The sequence below is a fragment of the Pan paniscus genome, chromosome 9 (genome assembly GCF_029289425.2).
Source record: "Pan paniscus chromosome 9, NHGRI_mPanPan1-v2.0_pri, whole genome shotgun sequence".
In the NCBI taxonomy this organism is placed as follows: Eukaryota; Metazoa; Chordata; class Mammalia; order Primates; family Hominidae; genus Pan; species Pan paniscus.
The window spans coordinates 25,659,893-25,673,296 of NC_073258.2; the positions used below are offsets into that span (position 1 = coordinate 25,659,893).

The 13,404-nt window shown below is 43.6% G+C and overlaps 1 pseudogene; it reads left to right on the forward strand.

The window, feature by feature from the left end:
- Nucleotides 1-9,116: 9,116 nt before the first annotated feature.
- LOC100969027 (protein Wiz-like) lies at nt 9,117-13,144 on the forward strand (annotated as a pseudogene).
- Nucleotides 13,145-13,404: the final 260 nt, after the last annotated feature.

Here is a 13,404-nt window from a genome sequence, read left to right on the forward strand (position 1 = left end):
AACCATTAAGATTAGCATAATCAAGAAGCCCCAAGATGCAGTTACTGGATTTACTAGAAGCCTCCAGTCTCTGAACTACAACTTAGCATCATCTACAATGGGCTAGGTGGTTGCTTCTCTGGTTTCTTGCAGGTCTAAAGTACTTAATCTACATTTCTTCATACTTGAATTAAAAATTTAGAGCAATAATTCTGAAATGTAGAAAAGACTAAAGATTAAAATTATAAATTTTCTTTGAACAGCTGCCAGCCAGAAAGATCCTATCTGCAGAAAGCCATGAGGTTACTCCCTTGCAATATAAACATCCCCAGCCACATGGACACAGACACCTGTACATCATAGGCAGAGGCATTATCATTGGAATGACATAATCTGGAATAATTATTGGGGACCTTAACATTAGATAAAAATTATATCTTGTTTTCAGTTTTATTTACGCCAGATATTATGGGGTTCACAATTTCATAAAATAAACAGAACTCTGACTTGTGTTTCACAGTTTGCATAGCATAGCTAATCTCACAGGTTTCATGTTGATGCTAGGTATGGGGAACTGTGTTGTTTTGACCTAACTATATACACAAATTCGTTTCCATGTAAGAAATGCAAATAAGTGCATGAAAAATTACCTGTCCTGTGAAATAGTATGTGATAAATTATCTGTCCTGAATAACTATTGAGTTTATATGTGAAAACAAATTTAAGAAGTGTAAATTAAGTAGTGGTCAGGAATAAAAATATAGCAGGAATTTTTGGAGACAGATAAACCAAGAGCTAAGACCTAGCTAAACTGTGTATTATTTACATTCATTTGATCAAGTTTTTTTGGCTTTTCTGAACTTCTATTTTTTCTCTATAATAGATGCAATGATGCCTAACTCTCAAGGCTGTGGGGCTGAAATGAAAGAATATATGGAGCCCTTAAGAGGGGGCTTGGTAAATAAGTGCAATGATTCCCATTAATTTATAATATTTCACAGACTCCAGAGAATGTGTATATGCATATATATATCTATATATACATATTTATAATGTATGTTTATATAGACAAACATATATGTATGTGTGCATACATACACATATTTGTAGTTCATTTTATGCATGTGTTATACTTTAGAGATTAGAGGATGGTTATTCAATTGATTTCCAAAATATTCTCCAATCTCCCAGATCCCAAAAGTTTAGAAAGAATAATTGATTTTGAATTCAGAGAAACATATTTATTTAAAACATATGAAATTTCTGGGTTTGAGGCTAAAGAAAATTGACTATGAGTAGTTTAATATGGCTTAATCTATTAAGTTTCATAGCCTTTATTGTTTGTGGTTGACTAAGTCTACAGAGTGGATTGGGAACAAGCACTGGTTCTTGATGGATAGACTAGATTTAAACAGATGTGAAGAAGCTCATTTGGGGAACACATTCATGCCATGGTGACAGCAAGACTATTCAGAGCTGAACAAGCCAATTCCAGCATACCTGTTTTTCTCTTTGACAGAGGCAAAATTCTGCCCTCCCCACTAAGCTAAGGTATGCAAATTCTAAAGGAGAAAAAGACTTGTTATCAGTAGCTTCTTTAATTCTTTTTATTCACTATTTCCAATTGTATTCGGCTCTCTGAGTATTTCATGGAACAGTGTAAAGTCACTAGAGCTCTTGCTCTTCATGAGTAATCTTTTTATTCCCAGGGAAGACATTTTATTTAGAGAGACTCATTACAGTTCAACACCATTCCAATCAAGTTGTCCATTGCAATTTCCAGGGTGTAAGGTGTATGTTCAATCATCAAAGTAGAGCTATTCACTGATCCTCTTATGCTGCCCACAGAATCATACACAGAAAATTATTTGGTGCATAACATGAATTCCCCAATGTATTAAGTGCAAATGATAAGATGCCTTAGAGACCACTGCAGACACTTGTAGCTAATGAGAAAATCTTACAGAATAGGGAAAATACCATGCTGAGAATCTGCTTTGTTACAGTGGATATGAGAAAGAAATTGTCCTCAGGAAGTCTAGTGTCAGAACTGCTTCTGTCACTTGCTCATTGCAGACCTTGGACAATTTGCCTTAATCCACCTACAGTTTAGTTACCTTATCTATAAAATAAATTGGCTCTACAAAATTGTATCTCTATTGTGAACCACAAATGTGATAACTTGCATAAAATTCTTTACAGGTGATAAAGTGAGATTCAAAAATCTTATTTCGTTACAAGCAGACACTATGTTTCAGACGCTTTGGAATGTATTTTGTCTATTTTGAAATAACTTCAAGAGCATAATTGGGTTGTTCATAACTCAAAGGATAAATGCTTGAAGGGACGGATACACTATTCTCCATGATGTGCTTATTTCACACTGTATGGCTGTACCAAAACATCTCATGTACCTCATAAGTATATACACCTACTATGTACCCACATAAAATTTTAAAAACAATTTAAAAATTTTAAAAAGCATTAGACATAGGTACATACAAACTAAGGAAAATTTTAAATATCAAAAGAAGGACAATAAATAATTCCATGTAATACAAAAGTTAAACAGAAAAGGAAATATAATCAAAGTTTTCTATGTAGCTCAGCTGTAATAGCATATACATGTAATAACATACATCTCTACAGTAATGGAAACATTAAATAATGATGAAAAAATTATGAAATCGGTATACCGGAAAAGAGAGAGAAAAATGTTCAGGGGGTTTAGGATGGTCATGAGGAAGGGTATATAAGAAAGGTAAATATTCATTTGACACACTAGGAAGTGAATGCATAATGTCTATATTTTTAAAATGAGTAATGGTAATATGCATATTATTTAGAAATATGGAAGTAACTAGCAAGGAAAAAGGAACTAAATGAGTTGAAAGTTGTTCTTTCAATGTGTTGAGGACTAGGGTTGGGGATGGTGGGGAAGGGGATTACTATAGACCATTCTAAACCTCCCTGTCCTATTTGTTTTATTGTGTTAAGAATACCAAACATGAGCTCTACCCTCTTAATAAATTTTTAAGTATATAATATAGTGTTGTTAATTGTAAGTGCAATGCTGTACAGCAGAATTTATTTCTCTTCCATAACTGAAATTTTGTACCTGTTGATTAGCAACTCTCTATTTTTCCCTTCTCCCAATTTCTGGCAACTACCATTCTATCCTCTGGTTTCCTGAGTTTGACTATTTTGGATGCTATTACCCACATAACAGGCAGGTTCAACCTCTTGGTGAGTGGCAGTCCAATGACTGCAACCAGCAAGGTTTTAACAAAGGGCATTTTTATTACTTGCAGCAAGTAAGGAGGACGCTGGGGATAATTCCCCAAATCAGTGCCTCCCAAGCATCGGTGAAACAGGGGTTTTATTGGGCTGGTTAGCTGAGACATTGTATGTGGAGGTGGAGTAAAGGCAGTGCAGCCACCATTGCCAATCATGCTTCCACGTACATTGCATGTATAGAAAATGGTAAATAAGTTCCTCCCTCAGTGGGAATTTTAGTACAGAAAGGAGGAGAGTTTGCCAAAGTTCATCTCCAACTCAGGTATCTCTGGATCCAACAAATTTTTGTTTCTCCAGGGCTGAGCTTCTTCCTGAAACTTTTTCAAAGAACAACTCAAGGTGCAACAGCTATAAGTGGGCACTTTTACACAGTGCATAGCCCAAAACCTGGGACTTTACATTGGCATATCTCATGGTTGTGGAACAAGGAATGAAATGCTATGGTATGAAGGTCTGTGCCACTCCTCAAATTCATATGTTGAAATGCTAATCCCCTGTGTGATAATATTAGAAAGGAGGGCCTTCAGGAGATAATTAGTTAATAAGGGCGAAGCCCTCATGAATGAGATTAGTACCCTTATAAGAACAAACATAACAGCACTTGCACATACATATTCTTTCTTCCTCTCTCTCTCTCTTTCTCTCTCCACCACCCCGCCACCCCCCACCAGAAAACAACCCTCTGCAAACCAGGAACTTGAAGAACATTATGCCACAGTAAGTGAAATAAGCCAGTCACAGAAGACCAAATACTACATGATTATACTTATGTGAGAGATCTAAAATAGTCAAACTCACAAAAGCAGAAAATACAATAGTCATTGCCAGGGGCTGGGGAAGGAATTACAGTTGTTCAACCAGTACAAAGTTCCACTTACGCTAGATGAATAATTCTAGAGATTTGAATACAACATAGTGCCTGCAGTTTACAAGAATACATTTTGCACTTCAGAATTTTTTGAGGGTAGATCTCCTCTCATGTGTTCTCACCACAAAACAAACAAAAAGCAAATAACAATGGGACACAAGGAAACTTTGGGAGGTGTTAGATATATCTATGACCTTGATTGTGGTGATGGTATTACAGGTGTTTGCATATGTCCACACTCATCAAATTAAATATGTGAAATTCTTTATATATCCATTATATTTCAATAAGCTGTTAAAAAATAAAAGATGTTTCTAAAAATGTGAATAAAAAAGAAGAGAGCACTAGAGGAGGCAGAGCATGATTGCCAAATTAAAGCCCTCACCAATCATCCTCCCCAGAGCACCTTCATAAGAACCAAAAATCAGGTGTGTGATCACTGAAACAGGCACTGAAGAGAGTAGAAAAGACAGTCATGAGTTGCTGATGGCACATCTCTCCTTTTCCCCTCAGCCCCCCACCCTCATCCCCACAAAGGCCTCATGGTGTGCTCATGGTGTGTGGAAAGAATCAATATTCACCACAAGGTGACTGAAGAGCCCTTAGACCTTGAATAAACATAGGTACTTGACCTAATACTTGCTGAGGCAGTACTTGTCACAGTCCTGGGGCTGTGTTGGCCACAGAGAGCTACTCCTCTGCTTGTGGAAAGAGGAGGAAAGAAAGGAAAGGACTTTGTGTTGTGACATAGTTGTCAGCTCAGCAGTAGTGGAATAGAGCACCAGGTAGACTCCTAAGGTAGATTGCAGGCACTGACTCCCAGACAGCATCTCTGGACCTGCCTAGGACCAGGGGATCTTGCCACCCTGAAGGGAAGGACTTTTTACTCCACTATCTTGGTGACATCACTGCTCCCTAAGATGCATTTAAAACTTGCTTTTCTTTCAACTAGCAGAAAAGTCTATAGAGAAGCTGATTTCAAAAACAATAACAAAAGCATTGACCATAAGAACTAAAAATTGATGAGCTTTTAACAGTTCATTTACCCAAAGATGCAATACTGTTATTGTTTTGTAATGAAATTATAATGACAGAGATCCACTAACGTAATTTTTTAGACAAATATATGCTGGGTCCAAGTACGGAGACTTCAGTATATTTCTAATGTAAATATATACCCATATTTTAAAATAAAAAGTATTTTTTTTACTCTTACGTTATGAAATTAGCTGTACAGGGAACAACTAAATAATAACCAGTGTTGCTCTCAAACAGTTTAGTTACCAAACAGATTTTGCAAACCACAATCTCCTAACCTATTTTTATATAAGTTGCTCCTCTCAAGCATGCTCAGCTGTAACTATCATGAGGTTTTGAAACTTTCAGCTAAACAAATCACATTATTTTCATGGGTCAATAAAGAAGTCTGTTATAAGTGCGAAAGGAGTTGCTCCAACATTGAAATTTAAACACAAAAGACTGTTCTCCATGGAAAAATAATTTTAGAGTGTGAAGAATGAAAACATGCACAGTTGTGAGGAAAAAAAAGCTTATATTCTACCAATACATATTTGTTATGTACTTATTCTTTGGCCAAATTTGTCATGGAAATAGGAATACTGCAATACTGAAGGCCTAGAACTACATTGAAGTAGTTCTCACAGTTCTGTCACAAAACACATGTATAAACAATAATTTCAAATGTGTGTAAAGTTAAACTATTATCTACATAATGTAGAAGTATAAAGAAGGAGTGATAAATTACAGTGGTGGCAGAGTGAGAATGGTATGAAAGTTTTCACAAAAAGAAAATAAACAGTTTGAGGCTTGTTATATTTTGACTAACACATAATAATACAGGCTGATACTATTGATTCCTTAATATATGATAAGTGCATTAATTATTTCATTTGGTCCTTATAACTATTCCATAAGATAGATAATGTTATCTCTGTTTTACTAATGAAGAACTGAGGCTCATGCCACGTAGGAAGGGGTAGAGCTAGGATTGCAGCACAAGCATTTTTTTTTTTTTTTCTAAAGCCATTGCTGCCTCTCATATAAAAAGAAGGAATGCCCTTTGGGTAGAAGTCACATTTGCAGAATTCAAACATGTGAAATAGAATTAAACTTTTTCAGCACTAAAAATAATTCGTATATTTGAAGCAAAGGCTGTACTTGAAAGAGTGAACAGGTACAGGGTTGGATGGAGAATTAGAGGCCAGACCAAGTGGAACCATGTATGCTTTGATTATGGAGTAAGGAATGGAGAACTATAAAACCGAAGGCACAGAGATTAGGTAAGAGGTTCACAATAGTCAAGGTGAAAGAAATGAAGAAAGGAGAAGCAGTAAAGAAAGAGACAAGAATTGGATAGACAAATTGTAAGAAAGAAGAGTTGATAGTGAGAGGTGACAGCATGCTGGCAGCCCTCGCTCGCTCTCGGCGCCTCCTCAGCCTCAGGGCCCACTCTGGCCACGCTTGAGGAGCCCTTCAGCCCGCCGCTGCATTGTGGGAGCCCCTTTCTGGGCTGGCCGAGGCCAGAGCCGGCTCCCTCAGCATGCAGGGAGGTGTGGAGGGAGAGGTGCGGGCGGGAACCCAGGCTGCACGCGGCACTTGCGGGCTAGCGTGAGTTCCGGGTGGGCGTGGGCTCGGCGGGCCCCGGTGAGGGGCTTAGCACCCGGCCAGCAGCTGCGGAGGGTGCCTGCGTCCCCCAGGGGTGCTGGCGCTCGATTTTTCACCCAGCCTTAGCTGCCTCCCTGTGGGGCAGGGCTCGGGACCTGCGGCCTGCCATGCCTGAGCCTCTCCCCTCCCCTCACCCCCCCAGCCCCCCGCCCTGCCCCGCCCGGTAGGTGGCTTCATTCTTGAAGTCAGTGAGACCAAGAACCCACCAATTCTGGACACAATAGGATTTGGAGATGTATCTGATGTGGTGAAGAAGACTAGAATGACTCCCAGGTTTATAAACTGAGCAACTGGATATATATTAGTACCATGAACTAGGGCACAAAGGAGAGAGCTCCTTTCCCAGAACCAGTTCCTTTATGTCCTTAAGTATTTTGTCTGCATAATATTAAGAAATGCATGTGCCTAGTAAATACTTAAGAAATCATTGCCTATCATAAAGAATTCTCTAAGAGAAGGCTAGCGCTCTCTTTGTGCAACCAGAATTTTTATTACTGATTCAAGCTTGTTTATTGGTTTGTTTAGGTTTTTCATTTCTTCATAGTTCAATTGGGTAGGTTGCATGTGTCTAGAAATCTATCAATTTCTAATAGGTTATCTAATTTGGTGTGTAAAATGGTTCATAATGTTCAACCATTATGCAACCATAGTTTATTTGACTCCCTTTTCGAGGTAAGAAAACATTTTCCCTTTTCTCCAACTGTCATGATTTCTCTTTAGACTCTGGGCCATAAAATTTAGCAACTTGTTTTGAAAACATACCACATTTTGTGTGTGAGAGAGACACATTCAAATTGCTTTTTAGTCATGATCTCACAGACAGTAACACCAGCTCCATGAGATGTGCCAAGAAACAAATTATCTCTATTTTTAAAAAGCAAAAAAAGGGTTAAGTATCTGATTATAGAACTGGAAACAAGCTTAGTTGCTGGAGTCAGCTTGGTGCACGTAAGAGCAACAACCAAATGGCTTCATGGTGAGTGCAAATTGAAGTTTATTGATACTTGATGTAACTTGACTTATTAGAGTCTTAGTTTACTCATAAACAATGAGCTTAGAAATGAAAGGGAGAATTGAAGAGACTGGCAATGTATGCAGTTTATTTTTATTTCTTTGTAAGCTTTTCTTCTGATTTGTGCTTTTTTTATAAATAATCTCAAGGTGATGTTCAACATCAAAGAAATATCCATGATATGTTTGGCAGAAATGTTTACCATGTAAAAGTGCTTTTGCATCATATATTATCTGGTATCCTATCTTTTCTCATATTTTTGTCATTTTCTTTATAGGTCATCTCATATAATATCTACTGATGAATATATATCTCAAGATCAGTTCTTTTTCCTGAATCCCAGACCCACATGTAGAACTGCTTATGCACTTTTTGGATGACTATTAGGCCTCTCAAAACTAGCATATTCAAAACTCAGTTACTGACATTTCTTCCATCCTAGTTTTGCTCCTCCTACATGACTATATGACTATATGACTTCTTCATATAGTTAATTGCAATTGTGTTCTTTCTGTTGCTCAGGTCAAAATCTTGGAGTCATTCTTAATACTTCTCTTTTACGCAGACCTAAAATTGTGTCTTTGACTAAATTCTACCACCTCTACCTTTAAAATCTATGTGTATTTCAACCACTTTCACCATCTCCAATGCCTCATTAGTTCAAACCACCAAGATTCTTGCCTTAGAAATTATAATAGCCTCCTAACTGGGTTTCCTGATTCAATTTTGCCTCCAAAACCTATTCGCTACATAGTAGCCGAGTCATTCTGTTAAAATGTGACAGCATATTATCACTTCACTTAAACCTTTCAGTGCCTTCCTCCTCCTTTAAAGTTCAAGTTAAAATCATTACATGATTTACAAGACTCACTGATCTGGCTTCATTACTATTCCTCTGAATTTTCTCCTCCTGCAATTCCCTTTAACTCATTCCTTTCTGCTGACACTTGAATCCTTTATACATCATCAGACAAACTCCTGCTTCAGGGTCTTTGCCTTGAAGGGTTCAATCTGCCGAGAATAATATCTTACAGATGCTTACATAACTTCATCTCTCACATCCTTCAGGTCCTTACTACTTACTTGTGGCCTTCCCAATTACCTGCTTAAACTTAGAAGTCTTACTGCAACGCACCTCACCCCTCTTCCCTGCTCTATTTTTCCTGTTAGCTCTTATTACTTCTTATGATACTTGACATGTATTTTTTAAAATTTTATTGCACACTATAATTTAAGTACCATGAGAATAGGCATATTGTCTGTTTTGTTAATGATTTGGTACATAGTAACTACTAAATAATAATTTATTGAATTAATGAAGGGCTATACATTTTACCCTTAATAGAAGGACTTAGAATTTTGCAACATGTACTAATCAGATTTTAAGAAACCCGATCATGGAAGAATGTTTGCTGTCATAGCATAGACTTATAAAAAAACTATGCCTATCTCATCTATTAGGTAGAGCCTCATAAAAATTCCAATATGTAATACTTGTGTTTATCAATTTTTTAAAAGAAAATCGGTAACTTATTTTTGTTCTCAATGCTGATTGCCCTTCTCCTTTGACTTCCTGATATAATTTCCAAATTCTTAAATCTAAAAAGAAAATGGTTACTGGTTACTTTAATTAAAGAAAAAAAAACTGTCAATTACCCAGACATTAATTACTTTGGGATCAATTGCACCTCTGTCTGCTGAAGATTTTGAAATACTGGGTCAAGTTCTCGGTTTTCCCCTTTCATCATTGTAATTCCTTTTAAAGTGGCCTTCCCCTGAGCAAAGCTAACAATGAACAAAACTCTAAAGTTTGTCTCTTTTCAAAAAAAAAAATTAAAAATTGAAAAGAAGAAAAAGAGATTGTATTAATGCCTCTGTTCTAGTGTAAACAATAATTAGCAGCGAATTTGACATTTTAAAACAAAATCTTCTAATTAGCTATGAAGAACACCCAACTCCCCTCTATTATTTATTTTTCTTCTACCTTAATAATTGGCTGGCCTCATATTACCTATTTCTACAAAAACAAAAATGAAACAAACAAAAAACACTCAAGGATGCTCAAAGAAAAGGAAGAGGGAGCCAAGATGGCCGCCTCCACCGCCCAGTTTCCTGACAAAAGCGGAGAGCAAGGCGGGGGTGGGGCCGCGCGCTGGGCGCGACGGGAGCGCGCGCCCGCCTGGCCACCCCAGCCCAGGCTCCCGAGCCCGGGCCCTGCGGCACCCCCCGCACTGCCGCCGCCGCCGCGGGACGGGCCCAGGGACTGGCCCAAGGCCGGGCGGAAGCCGGGGCCTGGGCCCGAGTCAGCGCCGGGCCTGGGTTCTGAGGAAAATGCAATGGTGGCCATGGACCTGGGCTCTCTTCACTCCCTAAGAAAAGCCTGCCTGTCCCTGGGGCCCTGGAGCAGGTGGCCAGCTGGCTGAGCAGCAAAGTGGCTCCAGAGGTTCCTCATGGCAGCAAACAGGAGCTGCAGGACCTCAGATCCCAGAGCCTGCCACCTGCGAGGTCTGTGGTGCCTGCTTTGGGACCGGAAAGGGCCTGTCCATCCACACACGCTCCCACCTGCGGCAGCTGGGAGTGGCAGAGTCAGAGACGAGCGGCGTACCCATCAACCTCCTTTAGGAGCTTGTGAAGCAGAAGAGCATGCCCGACGCCCACCTTGGGCTGCCCCTGGGCCTGGCTAAGAAGTCCAGCTGGCTGAAGGAGGTGGTCGCCCGGGACCCCGGCCCGGCTTGCTTACCCTGGCCAAATCCTTGGATGCCCTTGCTGTCAACAAAACCATCAAGTTGCCTCTCGGCTTCTCGACCAAGGGCCTGGGCCAACCCCCAGCTCTCCGCTCCTCGAAAAGACACCACTGGCCCTGGTGGGCTCCCCTACTCCTAAGAATCCTGAGGACAAGAGCCCCGAGCTATCCCCGAGCCCGTGGCCGGCCTCCCAAAAGGCACAGTGGCCTCAGTCAGGCCCTTGAACCTCACCTCAGGCCTAGAGCCAGCACGAGAAATCTGTTGCTGTGAGTTCTCTGGTGAGTTCTTCTAGAACCGCAAGGGCCACTCGAGCCACACGCGCTCCCACCTGCGGCAAATGGGCGTCACCGAGGGGTACGTTAATGTCTCGCCCATCGACAGACTGTGGGAGATCCTGAAGAGACGGACCCGGTTTCGCTCTGGCAGACCTCCCAACCCGCCAGGGCCAAGTCCAAAAGCCCTGGCCAAGATGATGGACGGCACAGGTCCTGGCAGCTCACTGGAAACCCGCAGCCCCTCTGACATTCACATCTCACCCTTGGCCAAGAAGTTGCCGCCACCACCAGGCAGACCCCTGGGCCACTCACCAACTGCCTCTCCTTCTCCCGCGCCCGGAAGATGTTCCCAGGTCTGGCTGCACACTCCCTGCCCAAGAAGCTGAAGCCTGAACAAATACGGGTGGAGATCAAGCGGGAGATGCTGCCGGGGGCCCTTCGTGGGGAGCTGCACCCATCTGAGAGTCCCTGGGAGGCACCACGGGAAGACATGATACCCCTGAACCTGTCTTCCCGGGCAGAGCCGGTGCGCAATATCCCCTGTGAGTTCTGCAGCGGGTTCTTTGAGAACCGCAAGGGCCTGTCTAGTCACGCACGCTTCCACTTGCTGCAGATGGGTGTGACCGGGTGGTCCGTCCATGGTTCGCCCATTGACACTGCGAGAGATCCTCAAGAAGTCCAAGCTGTGCCTCATCAAGAAGGAGCCACTGGCTGCAGACCTGGCCCCGGCCTTGGCTGAGGATGGGCCTCCCACTGTGGCCCCTGGGCCCGTTGCCGGTATCTTCTGGCCGGCCAGGCAAACCAGGCTCAGGGCCGGCCCAGGTTTCCTCGCGAGCTCAGCCTGAAGCCCATCACTGGGGCCAAGCCCTCACCCACTGGCTACCTGGGCTCAGTGGCAGCCAAGTGGCCTCTGCAGGAGGACTGCCTCCTCCCAGCAGAGGTCAAGGCCAAGACCTACATCCAGACTGAACCGCCCTTCAAGACAAAGACCCTTGACGAGACGACCTCCCATTCCTCCACCGAGACCTGCTGCGAGTTGTGTGGGCTTTACTTTGAAAACCGCAAGGCTCTGGCCAGCCACGCAAGGGAACACCTGTGGCAGTTCGACGTGACCGAGTGGTGCGTCAGTGGTTCGCCCATCGAGACACTGAGCGAGTGGATAAAGCACCAGCCCCAGAAGGTGGGCACCTACCACAGCTATATCCAGGGCGGCTGCCCCTTCACCAAGAAGTTCCCCAGTGCCATCCATGGCCGTGACAGTGACAAGCGGCCGTCCCTGGGGCTGGCACCTGGGAGCCTGGCCATGGTAGGCCGCAGCGCTGGGGGCAGGGAGCCAGGGCCTGAGGCTGGCGCGGCAGTCGACAGTGGTAAGAGGCCTCTGGCAGCTAGCCCGCCAGGCACCGTGAAGGCTGAGGAGCACCAGCCGCAGAACATCAACAAATTCGAATGCCGACAAGCTCGCCCTGCAGATGCCTCCGCAGCCCGGGGAGGTGAGGAGACCAATGACCTACAGCAGAAGCTGGAGGAGGTGAGGCAACCCCCAACCCGAGTCCGGCCAGTCCCCTCCCTGGTGACCTTGACATCACTTGTCAAGTTCGTGGGCAACATCTACACGTGTCCTCAAATGCAGGTTCTGCGAGGTGGAATTCCAGGGCCCCCTCTCTATCCAGGAAGAGTAGGTGCGGCACTTACAGCGGCACATCCTGGAGATGAACTTCTCCATAGCGGACCCCCAGCCTAAGGAGTCCCAGGTCCCGCAGGCACAGACAGTGGCGGCAGAGGCTTCCTAACACAAAAGCATTCCAGATCCCCTCTCGTGCCACCTATGTCTCCTCTTCTTCCTCTGTGTCCTCGTCCCTTTTCCTCTTTCTTTCCATTTCCATAGGAATAAGCCAAAACCTCAAACCAGCGCCCCCTTGGGGGCTGGGCACACTACAGCCAGGGCGCCGGGAGCCAGCTAGCCGCCCTTCCCCCAGCCCAAAGACTCTGGGATCACAGGGTGTCTTCCTTCAGCCTATGCCCACCTGGTCCAGCAGGGGCAGCAGCCAGGTCTCGGGTGGCAGCCGATCTGGTCACAGGGAAGGACAGCATTCCCCCGTCTAGCAGCCAGGCAGGGCGATGTCTGCCTTCCGTGGCCATTTGCAAAGACCCCAAAGACCCCTGTTCTGGTTTCCTCTCGCCCCCATGAATATCCTCTCAAACGCGTCTACATGTGAACACACACGCACCTCGTGAGACCTGGGATCTGCCCCGGACCCCCAGTTCCAGGGTTGAACGACCACATCATGCCACAGTGCTTGCTCAGGGGAAGCCACGCTCCCTCTGTGGGGCCCACTGGAGCCTGGGAGCCCCCCACTGACCCCACAATGCCACGGAAATCCTTGTTGGCTGCCCCCCAGAGGGGCCTTCCCAACTGGGAAGAGCCTAGAGCTGACAGCTGGCTCCTGCCATGTCAAGACTCCCAAAGAGCGGGGTGGGACTCTCCTCCCCCACCCCTGCCCCTCCCCCTCCCCCTTTTCACTGTTGCTTTCTATGTATAGCTCC